Source organism: Pseudorca crassidens, chromosome 10 (genome assembly GCF_039906515.1).
Source record: "Pseudorca crassidens isolate mPseCra1 chromosome 10, mPseCra1.hap1, whole genome shotgun sequence".
Taxonomy (NCBI): domain Eukaryota; kingdom Metazoa; phylum Chordata; class Mammalia; order Artiodactyla; family Delphinidae; genus Pseudorca; species Pseudorca crassidens.
In genome coordinates this window covers 9,683,217-9,705,129 of record NC_090305.1, presented here as the reverse complement: position 1 = coordinate 9,705,129, position 21,913 = coordinate 9,683,217, and the positions used below count along the sequence as shown (strand labels likewise).

At 43.4% G+C, this 21,913-nt stretch overlaps 1 protein-coding gene across 12 annotated transcripts in view; it reads right to left on the bottom strand.

Annotated features, from left to right (window-relative positions):
* Positions 1 to 21,913, bottom strand: part of PHACTR1 (phosphatase and actin regulator 1) — a 540,649-nt gene that overhangs the window by 295,887 nt on the left and 222,849 nt on the right. The window contains exon 1 of one of the 12 annotated variants that reach the window (XM_067752017.1): positions 6,138 to 6,436. The exons of 10 other annotated variants lie outside the window; for them this stretch is intronic. The gene's annotated coding sequence lies outside the window, so the exon portion shown is untranslated. Of the gene's footprint in view, positions 1 to 5,641; positions 5,738 to 6,137; positions 6,437 to 21,913 lie in introns of those variants that run through there. One more of the 12 variants, XM_067752018.1, reaches the window with a different exon arrangement.

The window sequence follows — 21,913 nt, the reverse complement described above, 5'->3', positions numbered from 1 at the left end:
ATTTGTGGGGTCATCTCAGCCACGAGCTGGGCCCCATATCCCTTTCTCTGAAATCAAAGATCTGAAATTTAGGAAGAAAGTGATGTGTACGTATCACTTACAAATCATCTTCCTCTCTATCCACAAATTCTGTTCGTGGAATAAATAAAGGTGCGTGTGTGCACGTGTGTGTACGTGTGTATGTGTGTGTGTATTTCAGGTAACCATATCACTGAATATCATGGTTCCTACTGAAAGGGAACTGGGAAAGTTGGGGACTGACTGAGGAAATTGTGGAAAGTATGCATGACCACGCTGCGCACGGCAGGAACCCAGGTTGTAGGATCAATTTTTGACTTCCTTTAAGAGACAGAATATGGAAAGGAAGTGGGAAACTAGCCCATGAAATGCCATAATCCTTTTGACCTCAGAGGAGCATCTAATCCCAAACAATGTTAAATTCATCCTCCAAGAATAGCTTTCACCATAGAGATGCAAACTTGCTAGGGACAATCTGCTGGTTCTTTGACAGAACACCCAGGTGGAAGTGAAAAACACAAGGTCCTCACTTTTCCTCTTAGTTGAAATATGCCTGAAAGTCAAGTTACTCCTGAATCTTGGCCCAGGTCTACCAGGCTACCTTCCAAGGCATGGTCTCCCTATGGTTATTCAGAGATATCATTTTCCTTTAGACAGATGCCATTTTCTTTTATAAACCTTCTAAATTCCTAGAACAAGAATATACCTTTTAATTAATAGCTATTATAGGATGAACTGTGTTTCCCCCAAATTCATAAGTTGAAGCCCTAACCCCCAGTACCTCAGAATGTGACTGTATTTGGAGATAGAGCCTAGAAAGAGATAATCAAAGTTAAATGAGGTCATATGGGTGGGGTCCAAATCCAATAGGACTGGTGTCCTTATAAGAAGAGGAAAAGACACATGGATTTGCACACACAGAGGAAAAGCCATGTGAGGACACAGCAAGAAGGTGACCATCCTCAAGAGAGGCTTCGGCAGACATCAACTCTTCCAACATCTTGATCTTGGACTTCCAGCCTCCAGAGATGCGAGAAAATAAATTTTTGTTTTTTAAGCCACCCCAGCTAGTGGTATTTTGTTATGGAAGCCCTAGTATAACAGTAATTGGTTATTCATTAGCTATGGATTATCCAAAGGGATTTTCTTCTGCATTATTAAGAAGAAAATTCTGTTTCTTAGTCATACACACATTCTTTCCTTTTGGGTCAATTTTCCTTAATACTGTATAGTTACGGACACCTGCCTGATAGGGCCAGATGGAGTTCAAGTTCTCAGCATTGTGGAGGGGAATGTTCTAAGGGTCTGTTATCTCTCTAGTTTTGACACAGTATCTCATCTGTTCCTCTCAGTAGCCTTGAGTGTAGGGTAGGAATTATTGTCATCTTTTCATAAATGAGGAAACAGATTCAACTGAGTGATTGACCCAGGACTGAACTCATAACCAATTCTTTCAATCCCACTCTCTCTGCTGTTTCTCTCACGTTCCACTCTTTTTTCCCCCTTTTTCCTTAGCATTATAATATTTCCAAATTTGGGGTGCTTTTACATTTCAAAATTTGCTTTGTTATTTTTGAATCTAGAATCTTATTTTTCTGAAATTCTATTGGATTTTTTTCTGTTTCTCTTAATTTTAGACGTTGGTATTGTCCTTGTGGTAGATTTCTTAGAAGAAGTCACTCTATGCTATTCTTCACTCTGCCATTTTATGACCTATCCCAAGTGGGATTTTTTATTCAGTTAGTTTCCTTGAGAAACCCAGGCGATACCTAGAAGACCTTTTATGAAATCCCTTCTCTTAACCCTTTCCCTGTACCAGTGGATTCTGAATTTTGCAGGAAACTGAATACCTATGGAAGGCAAAAGTAAAGGTCTTTTGGCATCTTTACCCTTTAGATTAATTACATGACTGTCTTTGGACTTTATAGTATATGATGGGGAGTTTGTTTTATGGGAGGCATTAAATCCCTATGTTAGAAGTCTTCAAAGAGAAAACAGAAACACAGTCTTTAAGGGGTTGGACAAGGGCAGCAGATTCTGTATTGTCCCCAGTGGACACTTGGAACTGGGTACTCATGGTCACGACCACCCATCGGCATGAGCTGGCCAAGTAGGAGACACCTGTAGGGACTCTGCACTCAGCAAGTTCAGGAGGAGAAAAGGGAAGAGCCACAACTAATAGCAGGGCTGAAGCAGGGAAAACCAAGCCTTCAGCACCAAACTACAATACTTCCCTGGGAAGGTTATCTGAGGCTTTCTAGAGACAAGGGCTACTTTGCCCTTGTTAAACCACCCCTGATGTGGATGCCCAGCAGGACGATCAGGAGGGGTGTGATCCAGGGGTGGGGCACAGAGTCTGGGGACAAATATCCCCCATCTGATGCTGCCACTGATGTCCTGGGTGCCTTCAACTACTTCAATGGATTCTTCTGTGTAAAACATGGGGATAACGATGCCTCCTCATAGAGAGGAATAGACGTGCTAATGACTTAATTCCAGAACATTCTGAGGATCACCAATGTTGATCTAAAGTTGCACAGCAAAGGGGAGGCGGGGATGAAGTGAGAGAGTGGCATGGACATATATACACTACTAAATGTAAAACAGATAGCTAGTGGGAAGCAGCCTCATAGCACAGGGAGATCAGCTCGGTGCTTTGTGACCACCTAGAGGGGTGGGATAGGGAGGGTGGGAGGGAGCCACAAGAGGGAAAGGATATGGGGACATATGTATACATATAGCTGATTCACTTGGTTGTACAGCAGAAACACAACATCGTGAAGCAATTATACTCCAATAAAGATGTAATAAATAAATAAATAAAGTTGCACAGTATATGCTTTGTCTCTGGCATATCAAAAGGTACCATAAGTGATAACAATAGTAACAGCAGATACTGATTATTAGACGCTAACAGTGCCAGATACCATACTAGGTGCTGTTGTATTCACACGGTATTTTATTTACCCCCATATAACCTCTGAGGTAAGTACTATCGCTATCCAATTTTACAGAGGAAGAAACTGAGCCTTAGAAAGGTCAGGAAACTTGCCCAATGTCACTCACTGAATAGGTGGCAGAATTGGAATTCGAACCTAAGTCAATCGGAACACCAAAAAACTTATGCTCTTAACCAAAGCATCTATATTTCTATGAGAACTGGATTTTCAAGAGCTTCTCAATTTCATACCTTCTGACCAGTTGTCCCATAAACTATTTAACTGTCCCCGAGACGGACATCTAAACTGCAACCTGGCATCTGAACTGCATTTCCCAAACTGTCCCTCACACTGAAAGTAACGTAACATAAAAATCCTCCGTAAGACCACAAGTCCTGAGTCTTGGTGTGAAATATATGGGCACCACAATTTAAGCAGATTACCAAATTTTTGAGAATTAGAGAGGAAGAAAGTGCACTCAACACAAAGTGTTCAGAGCATCACGTACTCTTCTGTGATTTAGAAGGCACTGCTGGATCTTGTGGTGTCTGGAAGTCACCCCTATGAATTTCTATCCTCATTATATTATTGAAGTGCAGAAATGCAGATTTCCAGCAAGTTTCAACAGATAGAAATCTGGATGAAAGGAACTCACTGTGCTGACATTAATTATTTAAGCGGTGCTTTCTTGAGGGACTACCATGGCTTGCAAAAGGGGCTCCATGAACTGTTTTCTTATATTATGAATATTTATAATGTTATGCTGTCGATATTTCAAAAGTGGGCTTTAATTAGAAACCTCGCTATGCTACGCCTTTTGGTTTTGCTGTCATTGTTTAGTTTTCTTTGTTGAGCATCAGAAGATGGGGGTGTCAGGGCCACAGTAGACAGAGGACTCTAGAAATTCACCGTCAGCTAAGTTTTTTCAATTCCCAAATACGGTCCATGATCTAAAAGATTTAAGAACCACTGACTCAAGATCATTTTTATTCTAGTACCCAAATATCCTCTCGCAGTGATAACTGTATCAGTCTAAGGAGTTGTTTATACCAGACATATTCAAATCACATAATTTGCCCAAAACTGGGAGTAGGATGGGAAAGAGGGGAAGGGAAGGGCAGCAGGAACTTGAACACATCTTTGTAGGCATCATTCTAAGCACATTTTCCCTCTGGTTCTAACATCCCCATATTTTGTTTAGAGCATCTTCTGTAGTCAAGAAGAATAGCAATTAGAAATGCACTCTTCCATCCAGCTCATTACAAATAACTGAATTTCGTTTCCTTTTATGGCTGAGTAATATTCCATTGTATATATGTGCCACATCTTCTTTATCCATTCATCTGTCGATGGACATTTAGCTTGCTATTGTAAATAGAGCTGCAGTGAACATTGTGGTACATGACTCTTTTTGAATTATGGTTTTCTCAGGGTATATGCCCAGTAGTGGGATTGCTGGGTCATACGGTAGTTCTATTTTTAGTTTTTTAAGGAACCTCCATACTGTTCTCCATAGTGGCTGTATCAATTTACATTCCCACCAACAGTGCAAGAGGGTTCCCTTTTCTCTACACCCTCTCCAGCCTAGAGTCTGTCATACAGAGTGAAGTCAGAAAGAGAAAAACAAATAGCATATGCTAACACATATATATGGAATCTAAAAAAAAAAAAGGTTCTGAAGAACCTAGGGGCAGGACAGGAATAAAGACGCAGATGTAGAGAATGGACTTGAGGACACGGGGAGGGGGAAGGGTAAGCTGGGATGAAGTGAGAGAGTAGCATGGGCATATATACGCTACCAAATGTAAAATAGATAGCTAGTGGGAAGCAGCCGCATAGCACAGGGAGATCAGCTCGGTGCTTTGTGACCACCTAGAGGGGTGGGATAGGGAGGGTGGGAGGGAGACGCAAGAGGGAGGAGATATGGGGATATATGTATATGTACAGCTGATTCACCTTGTTATACAGCAGAAACTAAAACACCATTGTAAAGCAGTTATACTCCAATAAAGAGGTTAAAAAAAAAAAAAAAAGAACTCTTCCAAACTCACATCCTGCCTATTTCTCCGGTTCTCTAGGACCCAGTGGGAAAAAAAAAAAAAAAAAAAAAAGAATCTTATTCATGCCAAGTGAGCTGTTATCAGTTTGCTTATTGATTTTTATCCCCATGCTGTAAACCTCAAAATGCCACAGCCCCAGCTGGGATCCCACCAAACCCATTCCTTTACTTATCCTTTCATTTTCCCAGTCGTCTTTCTTTTTGATCCTTGACAACTTCTCCCTGCACCCACCTTCCGGGAATTAACAATTGCCCATTCAATTTTCCCTCTCCTGTCTCTTTAAGTCAGAAACTTCCCTAGGTTCCTAAGCGCTGGCGGCCTCCGCAGGCATTCAGGACTCCCAGCAAGTCTCCATGGCAGTGAGATTTGCAAGTGAATCTCCCCGATCTGAAAAAATAGCACCAGTTTCCTAAGCGATCTCTGACTTCCAGACATCTACAAGGGCACCAGTGGGTTTCAAGACATCCAGTGAACCAAGTCCGAGGACTGAAAAACCAAATCAATTGATAGCGGCAGCTCCAAAAAGGGAAAAGTCCCCAAACCGAACAAAATACAAAAGCAATATAAAATCCAACTAAAGGGCACACAAACAGCAGTGAAATGCTTTAAGATTCAAATGCCTACCTCACAGATTTCCCAAAGCTCTCCGCTCACACAGGCATCCTCCGCTGCCTCTGCTCTCTGGCTCCCCAAAAACTATGTTTTCTTAGCCTGAGCAACAGTCTTCTCAAGTGTCAGGCTCTGAAATACACATGCTACACACGCTCAGACAGCCTCTTCGTGCCAGGTAGCCCCTTCTCCTTCCTTCCCAGCCCCGGGCCAGCCCATGCCAATTCCCCGACAGGAGAGCAACTCCTCCATGGGATGGGACTGGGGAAGGGAAGAGCGCAGACAGGAGTTGGGGATCAATTTAAGTCGCCAAGGACCGGGGGGCCACCCATCCAGGCGGGAAGGGTCCATCTTATCCCTTTCCTAACCTTAAAACCCCTCCACAGAAGGTTTCTCCAGCCTCGTTCAGATCCCAGAACAAGTTGGCAGACTCCTCCTGGCGTCCCCGGCTCGCACCCAGACCCCTCCAAGGCGGCAACCCCCAGCCTGCAGGACGTGGATAGCTTCTTACCTTTACAAAGCCCCGGTTCTTAAAAGCCTGGCTGGAGCCTCCAAGGAGTTCTGCGTTTTCCTTGACATTGGAAGCCACCAGTTTCAGAAACAGGGCACATTTCTAAATGAAACAGAAAGTAACCCGGGAACCCAGGCCAGACCCCCGACCTGCACTTGGCTTTGGCTCTCCGTAGCCTCTATGAGTCCTGGGACTCAGCCAGCCCGCCCAGCTGTTTCAGCCCGGAGAGAATTCAGAGGAAACTGCAGCTTGCAAGTCTGGAACTCACGGCCTCGGCTTTGCTTTTCTTTTTCTTTTTTTTTTTTAAGTATTTGTTGAGCTTTTTAACATGCAGTTTGTCTCCTTCTGCAGGGAATTACTCAGTGAGCCTGTCACCTGACTCACAGCAGCTCCATTATATAATTCAAACTGTGTTACTTGAGTTCTGATCAGAAAACCACACTCCCTTTCCCCCGTCTCCCCTCCCCCGCTTCCTTGGCGTGGAGGGAGAGGCACTCAAAACACCAAACAATGAAAATTAATCTTTCTTGAAACTTCAGTGGAGGGCTTTCCCTGGCAGTCCAGTGGTTAAGACTTCGCCTTCCAATGCAGGGGCTGTGGGTTCGATCCCTGGTCGGGGAGCTAAGATCCCACATGACCGGCAGCCAAAAAACCAAAAAAAACCCATAAAAAAACAGAAGCAGTATTGTAACAAATTAAATAAAGACTTTAAAAATGGTCCACATTAAAAAAAATGTTTAAAAAGAGAAGAAATTTCAGTGGAGCTGCTGCATTTTTGCAGTGTATTTTTATTTCCCTTTGGTTTGATTTTTCTCCGGCAGAGGACTTCCTAAATGCCAATGCTGAATTAGCAGGGATTTCTCAAGATGTAACATCTCAAGATGTAACTGTAGCAGTTTCCTTGACTTTCATTTAGGGTGGCTGTCTGCAGATGAGGTAAATCAGCCAGTGGGTTTGCAAATGACAGAGCGCATCATCAGTTGAACAGCCTCAAGTAGATTTATAGCACCTGTGCAAATGAACTGCAAAGCCTAGAATGTTTATTACTTTAGCCACAGTATCTAAGTTCCCTGAAATGTCAAAGGGGTAGATTGGGTTGAGAGGTCTTTAGCCAACCCCCTGCCCTGACCTTAATCTTCCTAGACCCTCTCCGGCCACCTCAAATAACATAACATCCAACTGAAAATTGCATGCTTGCTATGCAAACACCACTTAATGGCCAAGCCCCATTCTCTACTATCAACAATGTGGAAATCCTTAAGGCCAATCTAGATGGATACTTTGAAGCCAGCACTTGGGTGAAAGTAAAAAAATTATTTCAGTCCCATTTTCCCCTTCTTAGCATCTGTCATCTCTGTTCAGATGATATATATTGAGGAGCAAGTATGTTAAAACAGAATTGACCCACGAATGAGATCTTTGAGAAATTTAGGTGGCATAAATAAGCATAACATTTAAAGCACCATGAAATAATCAACGTTAAAAAACTCCAACCTGTTTGCTTTTTCCATGTCAAAGCTAGATGAACTGTATGCCTTGGAGGATCTGGGCTCCCAGTCTCCTCCCAGCCAGTGGAGACATTGCTGAATATGGGATATACTCCAAAATGGCTGTTAAAGTCTAGGGGAACAAATGCTAATATTGGTCACCTTCTTTGGGTTTTTCCTGGTCTGAGCTCTTTTCTCCCTTCTGCATTTCCTCACTCATATCTACCCAAGGAAATTACCCTGTCTTTCCCGCCAGACTCCAGCAGTGTACTAACAGTAGATACCATTGCTATATTAAACTGTGTGACATTAGACTGATACTGTGCCCAAAGAATAGCTTGCAAAATACTTTGTAACTATCTATCCACATATCCCTCTGAAGTGGGCATGGGATAATTATTATTCTCTTTGTCCAGACCCAAAGAAAGCCAGTAATATAGGTGAGAATTAGAAGTCAAGTTTCCTACTCTCAGAGCTCTATTTTACAAAGGAAGACCAAGATACACATGAAAAAGCAAAAACAAAAACACATGAATGTGTAAACCTGAATGACAGATTGATGTCTGTTTATACCTTTCTCTCCAGGTGTGGTAAATACAATGTATTGTGGCAGTTGCTATGGTAACCACTTCTTTCTTAATGAGAATAAGGCTACATAGTAAAATATTAGAAAACATCAGGTGGTGAGTGTGGTGCTCCAGGGACAATGGTGCTGTAAGGACAAAGGACAACGCTGCCTGAAAAAATGTCAGCGTCTCACACCCCATACCGGACTCCCTGCCATGTTGTGATGGTTACAAAATTCCTGAGCCCACCTGGGTGATGGGACCTGTCCCAAATAAGGAAAGGCATCTGCCCTGTCCCACTCCCACCCTATAGAAGGAAGATATATGTGCCTCGACCAATGAGTAAACGAAAATTTCATCTCAGACCATTCCTTTGTTTTCTGGCTATAAAAACTGATCAATAGCACATGTTCAGGCTTGTCTCTCCCAGACTACTAGGAAGTCGGCCTGCTGATCTGACAGGGACCCTTCCCTCTAATAAATTCGATCTTCTTTACATTCTGCCTAGTGTCTGGAAATTCTTTTCCAACCCACGTTCGGACCACAACAGTGAGACCCATACTAGTAATGGGAAGAAAAGCAATAACGCAAAATATACCTTTGGTCTGAATATAGTCCTTCAATATTGACACTGCAAAAATCAAATTTCCTAGACCAGTGTTGTCCAACAGAAATACAGTATGAACCACGTATGTAATTTAAAATTTTCTAGCTGTTGCGTTAAAAAAGAAAAAAAACTGGTGAACTTAATTTTGGTAATATATCTGCTTGACAAACACCAGCTGTCCAGCCCAGGGGCCCATCTACCTCTTACCTCAAATCCAATCTATTCAAAATATTGTTTCAGACTTCCCTGGTGGCGCAGTGGTTAAGAGTCTACCTGCCAATGCAGGGGACACAGGTTCGAGCCCTGGTCCAGGAAGATCCCACATGCCGCAGAGCAACTAAGCCCGTGCACCACAACTACTGAGGCTGCACTCTAGAGCTTGGGAGCCGCAACTACTGAGCCCACGTGCCACAACTACTGAGCCCACGTGCCACAACTACTGAAGTCCACGCGCCTACAGCCTGTGCTCCGCAACTAGAGAAGCCACCTCAATGAGAAGCCCGCGCACCACAACGAAGAGTAGCCCCCGCTCACCGCAACTAGAGGAAGCCCACGCACAGCAACGAAGACCCAACACGGCCAAAAATATATAAATTAATTAAATTTTTAAAAATTTTTAAAAAATATTGTTTCAACATGTAATAATATAAAATTATTAACAGAGTATTTTATATTCTTTTCTTCGTACTAAATCTCTGAAATCTGCTATGAACTGTGTGTGTTTTACACTCACATCACATCTCAGTTAAGAGTAGCTACATCTCAAGTGTTCAATGGCCACAAGCGGCCAGTGGCTACCACATCAGATGGACCAGCTTCACGCTATATTTGGTCATTTTGGCTTCAAATTTTTTCTGTGAGTACACATTTGTCTATCTCTACTTGGAACTTTTAGAAAAATGAATTGCATTCATTTGGTTCTAGCTTTATGGCATAATTCAACTGGTGTTCTCTTGGGTGGAGCAAGAAAATATCAAATAACTTGGAATTGAAATAGTATTAAAGATTCAGCTTCTTTTGTGCCACCAGAGGATCGTGAAGATTAAAAACAATAAACCTCAGGTTTATAAAAAGTTCCTTCCTTGGGTTGTCCCAATCGCCCAAGTTAGGGACCTCAGAGTCATGCTGACTGTCCTTTCTATGTATCCCCTCTCTCTGCCCTCTTTTTTCAGCCCCTCATTGTTTTTCAAGTCTGAGGACTTCTGCGATAATCTAGATGAACCCAAGAACTCGTGCCTGGTCTCCCTGCCTCCACTCTCCACCCATTCAAGTTCATATTCTATCCTGCCTTCAGCGTAAACATGCACTGAAAGCAGACATTAATCATGGAGCTTCTCAGGACTTCCCTTCTGGTCCAGTGGGTAAGACTCCATGCTGCCAATGCAGGGGGGCCCAGGGTCGACCCCTGTTCAGGGAACTAGATCCCGCATGCATGCCAAAACTAAGAAGTCCGTATGCTGCAACGAAGATCCCGTGTGCCGCGACTAAGACCTGGCACAGCCAAAATAAGTATTAAACAAAAAATTCATGGAGCTTCTCAGCTTAAAGCCTTTAATAGCAACCTGCTAACTTTCAAATAAAATCCATACTCCTTGTCACGATATAAGGCAATCATCAACTGGCCTTCTGGGAACTTTCTGGCCCATCTCCTGGCTAACCATTCTTTAATTTTACCCAGGTCTACATTCTTGGCTGTGCCATGATTTCCATGACTCCATGACTTTGTTTAAAGTCTGTTCCTTCTGCCTGGAACGTCCTTCCTTAAAATGCCTACCCCTCACCAAACAGCAAAATCCATCCAGCCTAGCTCCAATATTTACTGTAGCTTTCCTTGATCTTGCAAAATTAACAGCCAACTCATCTATGTTATCATGACACTTTTATAAACAGATGTGTTATAACATTTATCACGTTCTATTATAATTATATGCTATGCTAGACAAAGATTTCCTCAAGAAGGGAAACCACAGACCACTTACTTTTGAATTCACCTAGGGACATAACAGGATCTCAATAAATGCCTAAGGGATTCCAATACTCTTTTCTTTCTATTTCTCCTTCTTCTAATTGTCTAACCACATGGTACATCATCACCATCATTACATAGCAGCCAATATTTATTTGTACTACTGTGTACCAGACACTGTGTTAAGCATTTTACATAAATTTCATTTAATTCCAACAACAAATCTACGAGGTAGGAACTTAGCCTTGATTTTTAAAAGCGGTGGTATCTTGAATGCCATTTCATTCTTTCAAGAGGTGTTTTAAGGTCATTCTTAGAAACACTGGTTATGACAAGTAGATATGCAGGTATGCTTCTAAAGAACACAAGATTGCATACTTGATCGTTAACTCATTTGTCAACAGGCTACTGCATGTGTCTTGTTTTACAGTTTTAGTCTCTCCATCCCTTCAAAGCTTCCAATTCTTAGCGGGCTGAGAAAACAGAAAACCTAACTTAGTAATATTTTGCACAGAATAAGAGTATGGTGGCTTTGAGTAAGGGCATGAGAAACCCTGCCCCATCGATATCACAGGATGTGACATTTAGTTTTGTTGCTCAGTCATTTTGGGGTTTACATCTGGCTCTTGAGTCATTTCCACATAATTCAGTTTAGTCGTGCTTTAAAAAGTAGGGGGATCGACACCAAATGCTGGTGAGAATGTGGAGCAACAGGAACTCTCATTCATCGCTGGTGGGAATGAGACATGGCGCAGTCACTTTGGAAGACAGTGTGGTGCTTTCTTTCAAAACTAAACATACTCTTGCCTTGCAATCCAGCAATTGCACTCCTTGGCATTTACCCAAACGGACTGAAAACTTATATCCACTCAAAAACCTGCACACAGATGTTTAGAGTAACTTTATTCATAATTGTCAAAACTTGAAAGCAACCAAGATGTCCTTCAGCAGGTGAATGAATAAATAAACTGTGGTGCATCCAGGCGATGGCATGTTATTCACGCTAAAAAGGATGAGCTATGAAGCCATGAAAAGACACAGAGGAACCTTAAATGTCTGTTCCTAAGTGAAAGAAGTCAATCCAAAAAGGCTCCGTAAGGCACGATTCCAGCTACATGACATTCTGGGAAAGACAAAACAATGCTGACAGTAAAAAGATCAGTGGTTGCCAGGAGTTGGGAGGACGGGAGGGATAAGTGGAGCACAGAGAGATTTTTAGGGCAATGAAGCTACTCTATATGATACGATAATGTATGTCATTGTACATTTGTCCCAACTCATTGAATGGACAGCACCAAGGATGAAACCTTATGTCACCTAAGGACTTTGGGTGATAGAGATGTGTCAGGGTAGTCCTTGTAGTACTGTGTCAGTGTAGATGCTTCAGTTGTAACACACGTAGCACTCTGGTGCCTGAAGCTGACAGCGAGGAAGGCCAGCGCATGGGTGGGGGTGGGGTATACGGGAACTCTCTGTACTTTCTGTTCAATTTTGCTGTGAGCCAAAACTGCTCTAAAAAATAAAATCTATTTTTAAAAAAGTGGAGGGACCAGAGAATGGCTTGTCCATGGGTGCCCAGGGACTGCGCTCACTGGCTTCTGGCTTGATGTACAAGTTGTTTTCCTGCTAGGTTGTCAGTTGCTCAAATTTATTAATTGCTTTCTCCACTTTGTTTCCACAACACCACTAAATAAACGGCATATGCTCAGGGATTAATAAATTCTTGTTTAAATGAAATGAAGGGAAAACACACTTAGTGCTTCGAATAATAAATACGTATTTCCACCCACAGACACAGCATAATGGCTTTAGTGTCAACAGAAAACCTCTTACTGAGGCTGTTTCTGGAGACTCTGGAGCCTGGGACAGCCTCAGGCTTGGAGGAGGGGTTGCCCTGGAAGGTCTGGCGGTTGTGGGGGGGGGGGGGCAGCTAGAAGAGCAGCTAAGTTGAGAAAATTTAACTCTCTCTTTGACTCAAGCCTGGACATGCTCTCTGTGCCCTCGGGGACCAGCCCTTGGTCACCACCTGGCGGATTTACAATACGTTGCCCAGAGCGGGGCTAACTGCTGAGCAAAGTACTTGCCCTGCAGCCCTCAGTTTCTTCATGTGTAAAAAGGGACGAGGGTACTGTGGGTTACGCTGGGTGTTCCATGAGATCATGTCTATAATCACTCTGACGCAGCGACAGTGTTAACTGATGGACAATGTTCACTCTTAGTATTACATATTATTAGATATTACATGATGATAATAAAGCACTGGAGATGCCGTTAGGGAGCTCAAATGATGGCAGTGCCTGTGTGAACCCCCCTTCTGCTATCTCACCACGCTTTCTTTCTACTCAGTTTGCTGTTGGCACATACTGAGATGGTGAATTTATCGACTTCCATGACCTCTGTCTTCCTTCCCTCCCTCCCTCCCTCCCTCTTTCCTTCCTTCCTTCGTCCATCCCTCCCTTCTTCATTTTCTTTTTTCCTCCCCCACCTCTTCTCTTTCTCTCTCTCTTTCCAGTTATTATTTTTTAAACGAGCTTATTTTGTCCCTTGCTATTCTTGGCCAACCAACTAAGACTCTTTGTGTTGAGATCTTCTTGCCAAAGCCACGTTAAGCTCACCAGGTTGCTAAACTTAGACCAGCCTGTTTCTGTTCTCTCGGAAGATCTGCAATACCATAAATAAGAGAGGTAGCAGGTCAAAAGATTCTTGTTCACAGCTAAGGGGGCTGCTTCACACAGAGCTTCCCAGAAGGAAGACAGAGCCTGACAGGAGGAAGATCTCAGGCCTCAGGCATAATCTATAAGAGAGCAGTTAATACCTCACTCCCTGCCAAGTCAAGGCGACTTGCCAATCTCAAAAGCCATCTTTCAAATTGCTTTTTGGCCAGCCCAGCATAGTGTCCATGTGACAGCTCTACTTTGTGCGAACAAGAGAAAAAAGCAGTTTCCCGGAGGGGTAGGCAGTTCCCTTTTCTTTCTACAAGATAAATACCCTTTAATTCTCTCCAAAGCACCATGTGGGATTTATGTGATGACCTGTGTCCAAAAAGGACTAAAGACCCAAGAAAGACACAAGAGGGGAGAGGGGACACACAGTGGCCTTAAAAATGGGGCGAGTGAGGTTTTGAAAGGCGGAGAATGCGGTGGAGAGAGCTCTGGGATTGAACTCTAGTCCTGCCCCCTGCTCACTGGAGGCAAAGTAATTGGCCTCCATTCTTCCCGTATGAGATGCTAATGATAATAAACTGGGGGGAAGTCTGGGGTGACGTCTGTAAAGCATATATCAGGTGGCCTGGTGGAGAGCAGGTGCAGAATGACCCAGCCAGGTGGGTAGAGCCTCCATTCTTCATGTCTAAAGTGTAAAGAGACTGCCACGTTCCTTCTGTAAAGTTCTTTGGCAGAAGTTAAATGAAACCTCCAGCGAAGGGTAAAGACCACATGTGTGTGTCTTCCCTCTTACACCCCTGCCCCCCTGCCCCGGCCCCAGATCTCCATGCTGCAGATTATATTTTCCACAGATGGACACAACTGTATCTCCCATCCCACATACTGGTCTAGAACCTCGCCACTCCCCTGTCAAGTGGTGGGATCGAATTCCTCTCCCTCTGAATCCGGGGGAGGGGAGGGGCGCTTGGATCGTGCTTGTAGCCTGTGCAGTAGAAGTCTTCCTGTGGGACCACAGAGGCTACGTCATAAAAGGCAAGGCAGCTTCCACCTTATTAGTTGGAATACTTGCTCTTGAAGCCTTCAGCTGGCGGGTAAGCAGGTGACTGCATTGGGGCCACCATGCTATGAGGAAGCCCAACCTGGCCCATGTGCAGAGACCATGGAGAGAATTTCCAGAAGCCCCACCCTCTCCCCCCAACCCCACATCACTGACTGACGGCAACCTCAAGAGAGACCAGAGCCAAAAATCACACATCTGAGCCCTTCCTGAGCTCTCGATACATGTTGATGGAATGTAGATGATAACACACAACAAAACCCAACTGGGGAACATCCCCAGCGGTCCAGCGGTTAAGGCTGTGCGCTTCCACTGCAGGGGGTGCGGGTTCGATCCCTGGTCGGGGAGCTAAGATCCCACATGCCATGCAGTGCAGCCAAAAAAAAACAAAAAAAAAAACAACCCCAAAACAACCATGATTGGAAGAGAATCATGGCCTCCGTTACACTCTCCTAGAGCAACGTAACATAGGGTTCAAGGATCAGACCTGGGAACAGGGGAGAGCCAGGGTTTAAATTGACCCTACTACTTCAGCTTGTGACCCTTAACAAGTGCACATGTCTAAAAAGGTGATAAAAATAATGCCTAGGGACTTCCCTGGTGGTCCAGTGGTAAAGAATCCGCCTTCCAATGCAGGGTCGATCCCTGGTTGGGGAACTAAGATCCCACGTGCCGCGGGGCAGCTAAGCCCATGCGCCACAACTGCTGAGCCCGTGCGCCTCAACTGAAGAGACAAAACCCGCATGCCGCAATGCAGAGCCCGTGCACTGCAACAAAAGATCCTGCATGCCATGGCTAAGACCCGATGCAGGCATAAAAATAAAATAATAATAATAATAATGCCTAGGTCATAGGATTATTGTCAGGGCAAATGAGGTGGTCCATGTTAAGTTCTTAGTATCGTGACGGGCACAGAGCAGACACACATCTTAGATATTGTTTGTCATCACCGTCATCACTACCACTAACTCTTCTAATCATTACGATGAGTTTTGTTTCTAAGGCCTTAGAGCTGGCGAGAATATACCCCCTTTTCCTTTAATCACACTTTCTTCTATTTAGACATGTGCCCTTCAACCCATAATCTGTACAATTGCATTTCTCAGCCTTCATGCTAATGTCGCAATCATGAGGAATTGTTTTAAAAAATCCAATCAGTCTTAACTCCTTCATCCTGCTCACCCGGAATCAGCCATCACTTTGCCCTCAATGTTTTTGACTGTCTTAGTCATCATTACCTAGGAAACGCAAATATTCTGGAGCAGGAAGTCTGTTTTGACTAAGGATGCAGACCCATCTATCTATGTCTGTTGGACCACTCAACTCAGCATTTCCTTCCGTGATGTGGAAGGGCCCATCCAGTACCTACACTGAGCCAACAGAGGAGAAAATTAAGGCTCAGAAAGATTGGAAACAGCATTAGAGTTTCATTGTTCATTCACTAACTCCTTTGTATATTCATTCGATCATTCAACAAATAGCTATTAACAGCTTTCTCTCTGCCAGGCTCTGGACATACAAACATGAACAGTCTCATTACTTTTTTTTTTTTTTTTTTTTTTGCGGTATGCGGGCCTCTCACTGCTGTGGCCTCTTCCGTTGCGGAGCACAGGCTCCGGACGCGCAGGCTCAGCGGCCATGGCTCACGGGCCCAGCTGCTCCGCGGCATGTGGGATCTTCCCGGCCCGGGGCACGAACCCGTGTCCCCTGAATCGGCAGGCGGACTCTCAACCACTGCACCACCAGGGAAGCCCCAGTCTCACTACTTTTGATTTTGATTTTCCCCCAAGTCATTAATTCAATACATCACTCATTCAAAAATAAACATTCTGTTTTTCCATGTGTTTTTTTCCATAGTCTCTACTGTTATGAAGCTTGTAGTTTTGCTCAAGGGCAGATAATTAAACATACAACAATGGTAAAGAGCTATTGAAGGGGAAACAGAGATTTGTGCTTAGTAATAGGACTTAGTCTGGAGGAATGGTGAAAGAGGGCTTCCTGGAGGAAGTGGCTTTATATGGGGACTGAAAGAGAAGTGGGAGTTAGCCAGATGGAAGGTGGGCAGAAAGGGAGAGTGATGTAGGCAGGGTCAACTGCTTGTGTGAAGGTCCTGAAACCAGAGCAAGTGTGGGAATAACTGAGGAACTAGAAAAAAAACTCAACCCAAAGGTCACCAGGAAGTCTTCAATACCCCTTTGATCTCCACTCCCAGAATTTGCCTTTGTCCTTTCTACTTTTTCTGGCTTACAAAGTGCATGTTTAATAAATGCTCATGGAACTGCTGTTTGCCTTATAATAATCTGATGGCACTATTATTTTAAGGGGACAGATATGGTTTGTTTGAAGCACACAGCTACACACACACATACATACACAAACCCCCAACACTTTTAATAAATTCAAAATAAGGGAGTTATTTTCAGTTTATGTTTTTTTAAAAAGTTTATGTTTATAGACGTTGTTTAATTAATTTTATTTCCAATTTATTTTTTAATTAAAAAATTAACTATAGGTATGTCATTGTGAATGGTGAGGTGATTTTTCTTAATTAACTCCATTGCTGTTTAATCCTCTTTAACATGTTTTCCATTCCCAGGCAGCTGGCTTTTGTCATCAAGCAAATAGAGAGGTAAAACTGTAACTGGGCAGATTGAACTAGACGCTTAGAATTGAGCGTACCTAAGAGCCCAGAAGTTGGAATCAGCCTCTCTCCCTGTACGCACTACACTGGGATTTCTGCTATCACTACCTTAATGCCCAGACACACTGTGATTTCTGCTTTTCTTTCTGTGGCAGCTGTCTGGTAATAAAAGAAGAGCTGTCCGTTTTGTCATCTGTAGAACAGAGGGTAATGTCTCTTAATTAAAGAAAGGAAGTGGTGCAATGTAGTGAGAACATTGCAATTGTTTCCAATTAATTCCACATGCAGTTTGGCAAAGCTACTAATCCATAAAATGACCTAGGATCTAAATACGGAGAACAATAATCTTTTATCGGTCATTTTTCTATCTTCCCAGCGAAAGCAAGAAAAGTCCAAGGCCAGATGCATAGAAGGTCTACAGACTTACAGTATCATAAGTTCCTGACTATAATCATAAATAGAAAAGAAATTTACATGTGCCATTCAGAGCTTATGAATTCCCACATGTTCTACAACCTCTATAATTCACCATGTATTGACAGGTGTCAGTTCAACCACCAGTGGAGCAGTTATTTGACTGTTTACATCATTTGTCACCAAAGCAAAGGCATCTTCATGGTCATGGAAGAGCAGGAAAGACCTTTTCATTCCATCAGACATTGCATTTCTAAATCCTTCAAGGATAGAGAATGAGTGTGTCATGCACATCCATGAACCCCTAAAAAGTATCTCATGGAACATCTTACTCCAGCCCCATAATACCTTTTTAAAAAATTAGGGTAAAATACACATAACGTAAAATTCACCCTTTTAAGGAGTATAATTCAGCGCCATTTAGTACATTCACAATGTTGTGCAACCATCACCACTTTCTAGTTCAGTAATATTTTAATCAACCAAAAAGGAGACCGTGTAGCCAAGAAGCACTCACTCCCCATTTTCACAATACTACGTCCCTGACTCACGTTGCAATGGCTCACCCGTCTCAACATTATTCACAGCTCTGCAGCTCCCCGGAATCCCAGGGTTACACTTAAAGGATTTTTAGCTCCCACCTGCTTTAGATGAGATTCAAGCAGAGAGGCGGGAAGCGGTGAGAGGGCAGGAGTGGCGTCCAGCTGCAAGCTCCCCAAGGGTCCTGAGCTGGGTGCCAAGACTGCTTATCTCTTCTTTCCTTTCAGTCAGCGCTCCTGAACCAGGGTTTTCTACATGCTTCTGTTCACAGTTATACTGTGCAAGGAAGACGCTTCCTTTACTCTACAGGGGAGATTTATGCCATAACAAATGGTTATTAAGAGCACCGCATGCAATGGGCCAAGTGACGGACACCATATAGGAGGCTGGTTAACCATCACTTCCTTGTCACAAATCTGCTGCCACTCTGGGGATACTCCTTAAAGGGATGTTTACTGCTGGTCTGGTTTAGCGTTTCACCAACTGAAGGTTTATCCAAACGTACCGGGGGCCCAAGGATTTTCCGTAGGTGGACTGGCACGGGTGAGTGACCTTGGCCGTAACCCTCGCCAGTAGCAAATGATGGCTCACATGGAATTGGTACCATAGGGACCCCAGGAAGCATAACATCCAAGTGAAAACAATATGCTTGTTATGCGAACACCTCTGAAAAACCAAATCCCCAACGAGCCTCTACTTTAAACCATACTGAAATTCCCAAGGCCCATCTATATAAATATCCTGAAGCCACCACTGTCTTGGGTGAAGGTAGCAAGAGTCATTTCGGTCTGCCCTTATTTTTCTGTCCCAGCACCTGCAATGATAGGACAGCAAGTGTCTCTGTCCAAATGATACGTATTGGGGCAAGTGTGTTCAAACATTGGAATTCATCTATTCGTAAGAGGCTGAGAAACGTAGATGGCATAAACGAGCATAACACTTAAGAGTTTCATTAAACACGGCTATCATCGTAAACATTTCCAAACTGTTTGCTTTTTACATGGCAAAGCGAGGACGAGCTGTATGCAGGACATGACACAGGGAGGCTGGGAGTGGGCATTTCAGTCCCTTCTGGCAGCACATGGTCCCCAAAGCTCTGTGAGAACTCATCTCTTCTTCCATTCAAGGTTTGAAGTGTATTGAAATTCTAAAGTGTTTGAATTCTAAACTGAATTCTGGCCAGCCATCTATAAAGCAATTTTATCTCCACTGAATATTTCACCATCCTAAATAGAAACTCTTCCAGCCTATTACTCTGTTATTTAAATTGTTACTAAAGAAAAGTCATTCTAAAACAAATATATTGAGGCTTCCATGAGTTAAAACGCAAACCTCTCACAACTGCACTCTGTATGAGAAATTCATCTTTTAACACTGAAAGATGAAAGGCAATTTTAAGAAGCCTGAACAATTCCATCCTACACTGTGAGTAATTTAATTGCGGTAGGAATACATGTACCAAGAAACATTCCTTAATTAGTCTAAACCTAAAACAGCAGTTGTTAAAAGTGAGACTTGAGCTGACGCAACAGGGTGTGCTCTAGCCATGTGGGGCAGAGACCGCGATGCTTTTCAGGTTTTATTTTTGAAGTTTGGGTGACTACAACTTAAACCAATAGCAGAGGGGAAAGGAATCATTTATCTGTCTCTCTTATTACACCTCTGCTGCAAAATGTTTCCTTTTTTGTAGCATTTACCTAGCTAGCGAGGTGTTACTCTGTGTCCTAAGGACTGAAGCGTCTGCGGTTTGATCACAAATTGTATAGTAAACAAACTGAGACAGATGATTGCCACCCTAATTCATGATAAAATGGGAAAAGAAACAGCACTCATTTAATTCAGCACCCGTGCTTGATATAAAACTTGAGCAACCAACAAGCAGCAGTTTGGTGTAGAAGAAAAAGTTTTGGACACAATGTCAGGACACCTGGATTTGAGGTCCCCCTGCCACCTCGGGCACGCCCCTCACTCCCTGGGCCTTGGTTCTCTTCGGTGCTTTCTTAGGTTGCATGCATTTCTGAGATACTAGGACCCTGTGATCAGGAGGGTACAGCAATACACAGCAGTGGGGTGGCATGAAGATTGGCCTTGGCTAATCTACTGCTTTCCTCTAATTAGTACCTGCCATGAGTAAGCCTTAGACTTGGATGGGATTTCACAGATGAGGAAATAGTTCTGGAGAGGACAAGTGTCTTGTCGACAGCCACACGGTTAGTAAATGTGGGAGAGAGTGCAAACCAGGGATTTCTGTGCTAGGTCATCTAGGGCCATCTCTCCTCAGATTACAGAGAAACCAGGCGCCATCTGAATGGAAGGCTTCACACCTGCACTTCTCAGTGCTACTCACTAACCTCGGACTAGCAAAAGATCACAGCTTTTGGAATCGAGAATTCTCGGTTCTGGTTCATCGTGATTTTGCCACACGATGCAGCCTCTATGTGTCCTATTTTAACCTTTTTTTAAGAGAAGCTGTATTATGTAGTGATCAACAGTGTGGGTCTAACACAAAGATTTGTATGTGAATGTTCATAGCAGTTTAATTTGTAATAGCCCCCAAATGGCTATTAATATAGCCCAATGTCCACTAACAGGTGAATGGAGAGACGAACTGGGGTATATGCAATACAATGGAACACTACTCAGCAATAGAAGTGAACTGTCGATACCTGTGATGTGGATGAATCCCAAGCTAATTATGCTGAGTGAAAGAAGCCAGACGAAAAAAGAGTTCATACTATATGATTCCATTTGTATAAGACTGTAGGAAATGCAAGCTCATTTATAATGACAGAAAGCAGGCCAGTGGTTGCTTAGAAACGGGAGTGTGAACAGGGATGGATTGGGGAAGAGGTGGTGAAAAGGAGGCGTGAGGAAACTTTTGGGAGTGAGGCAGATTCATTATCTTGATGATATGATGGTTTCATGAGTATATACATATGCTAAAACTTCTCAGATTTACACTTCAAATACGTGCAGTTTATTGCATAGCAATTATACCTCAATACAGCTGTTCCAAAAAACAACCCTCCCCCAAACCTCAAGGGGCCTGGAGTTGAAACCCAGCCTCACGATCTCCTAGCTATGTAACTTGGTGAGTTACTAACCTCGTCTCCAGGAGGACGATACTCATTTCTATCTCACGGTGTTGCTGTGAGGATTAAATGAGTTAATCCTTGTAAGGTTCTTAATACAAACTAGCTCTTATTATTATTTTCCCAGAACCACAGAGAAAGGATTCTGTTTTATCTTTTGCATCTCATTCCCATAAGATTTGAATTCATTAGTCTATTTAAGCCATATTAAAGTAAGGCTCATTCACGCAGGTTTTTCAGATCTCTACTCAGCAACCCTTTTGGGAGCTTTTTCCTGACCACACTCTAAAACAGCGCCCCTTCCCCAGTCACTCGTGAGACACTTTATGATTTACTTTCCTCCCTGACACTTATCGCCGTCTGACGCTACTGTATACATCTCCTTATTTGTTTACTCTGTCTCCCTTCACTGGAACATAAGCTCCCTGAGACTAGGGAACTTGGTCTGTTGGGTTCACTGACATAAAAGTCACTCAAGAAGTGTGGGTTGAGTGTTGAATAAATGAATGACTGCATTATCTCCAAGAACCTTCCTTGGTGGTGGTGGCAGTATGGTGGTAGCTGGCCATCACCATGGCACTGTGCATACTGGTAGCGTGTATATGTCCATGGTCCCCTGCGATCGCTGCAGCTGGCCTAACCCCATAGATAGCTGGGCAAAAAGAAGACCGGAAATTGGTCAGATCAGTGAGTCCTAATCTCACTTCATTCCTGGCTCTGCAGGAGTTAGAGACTGCATAGGC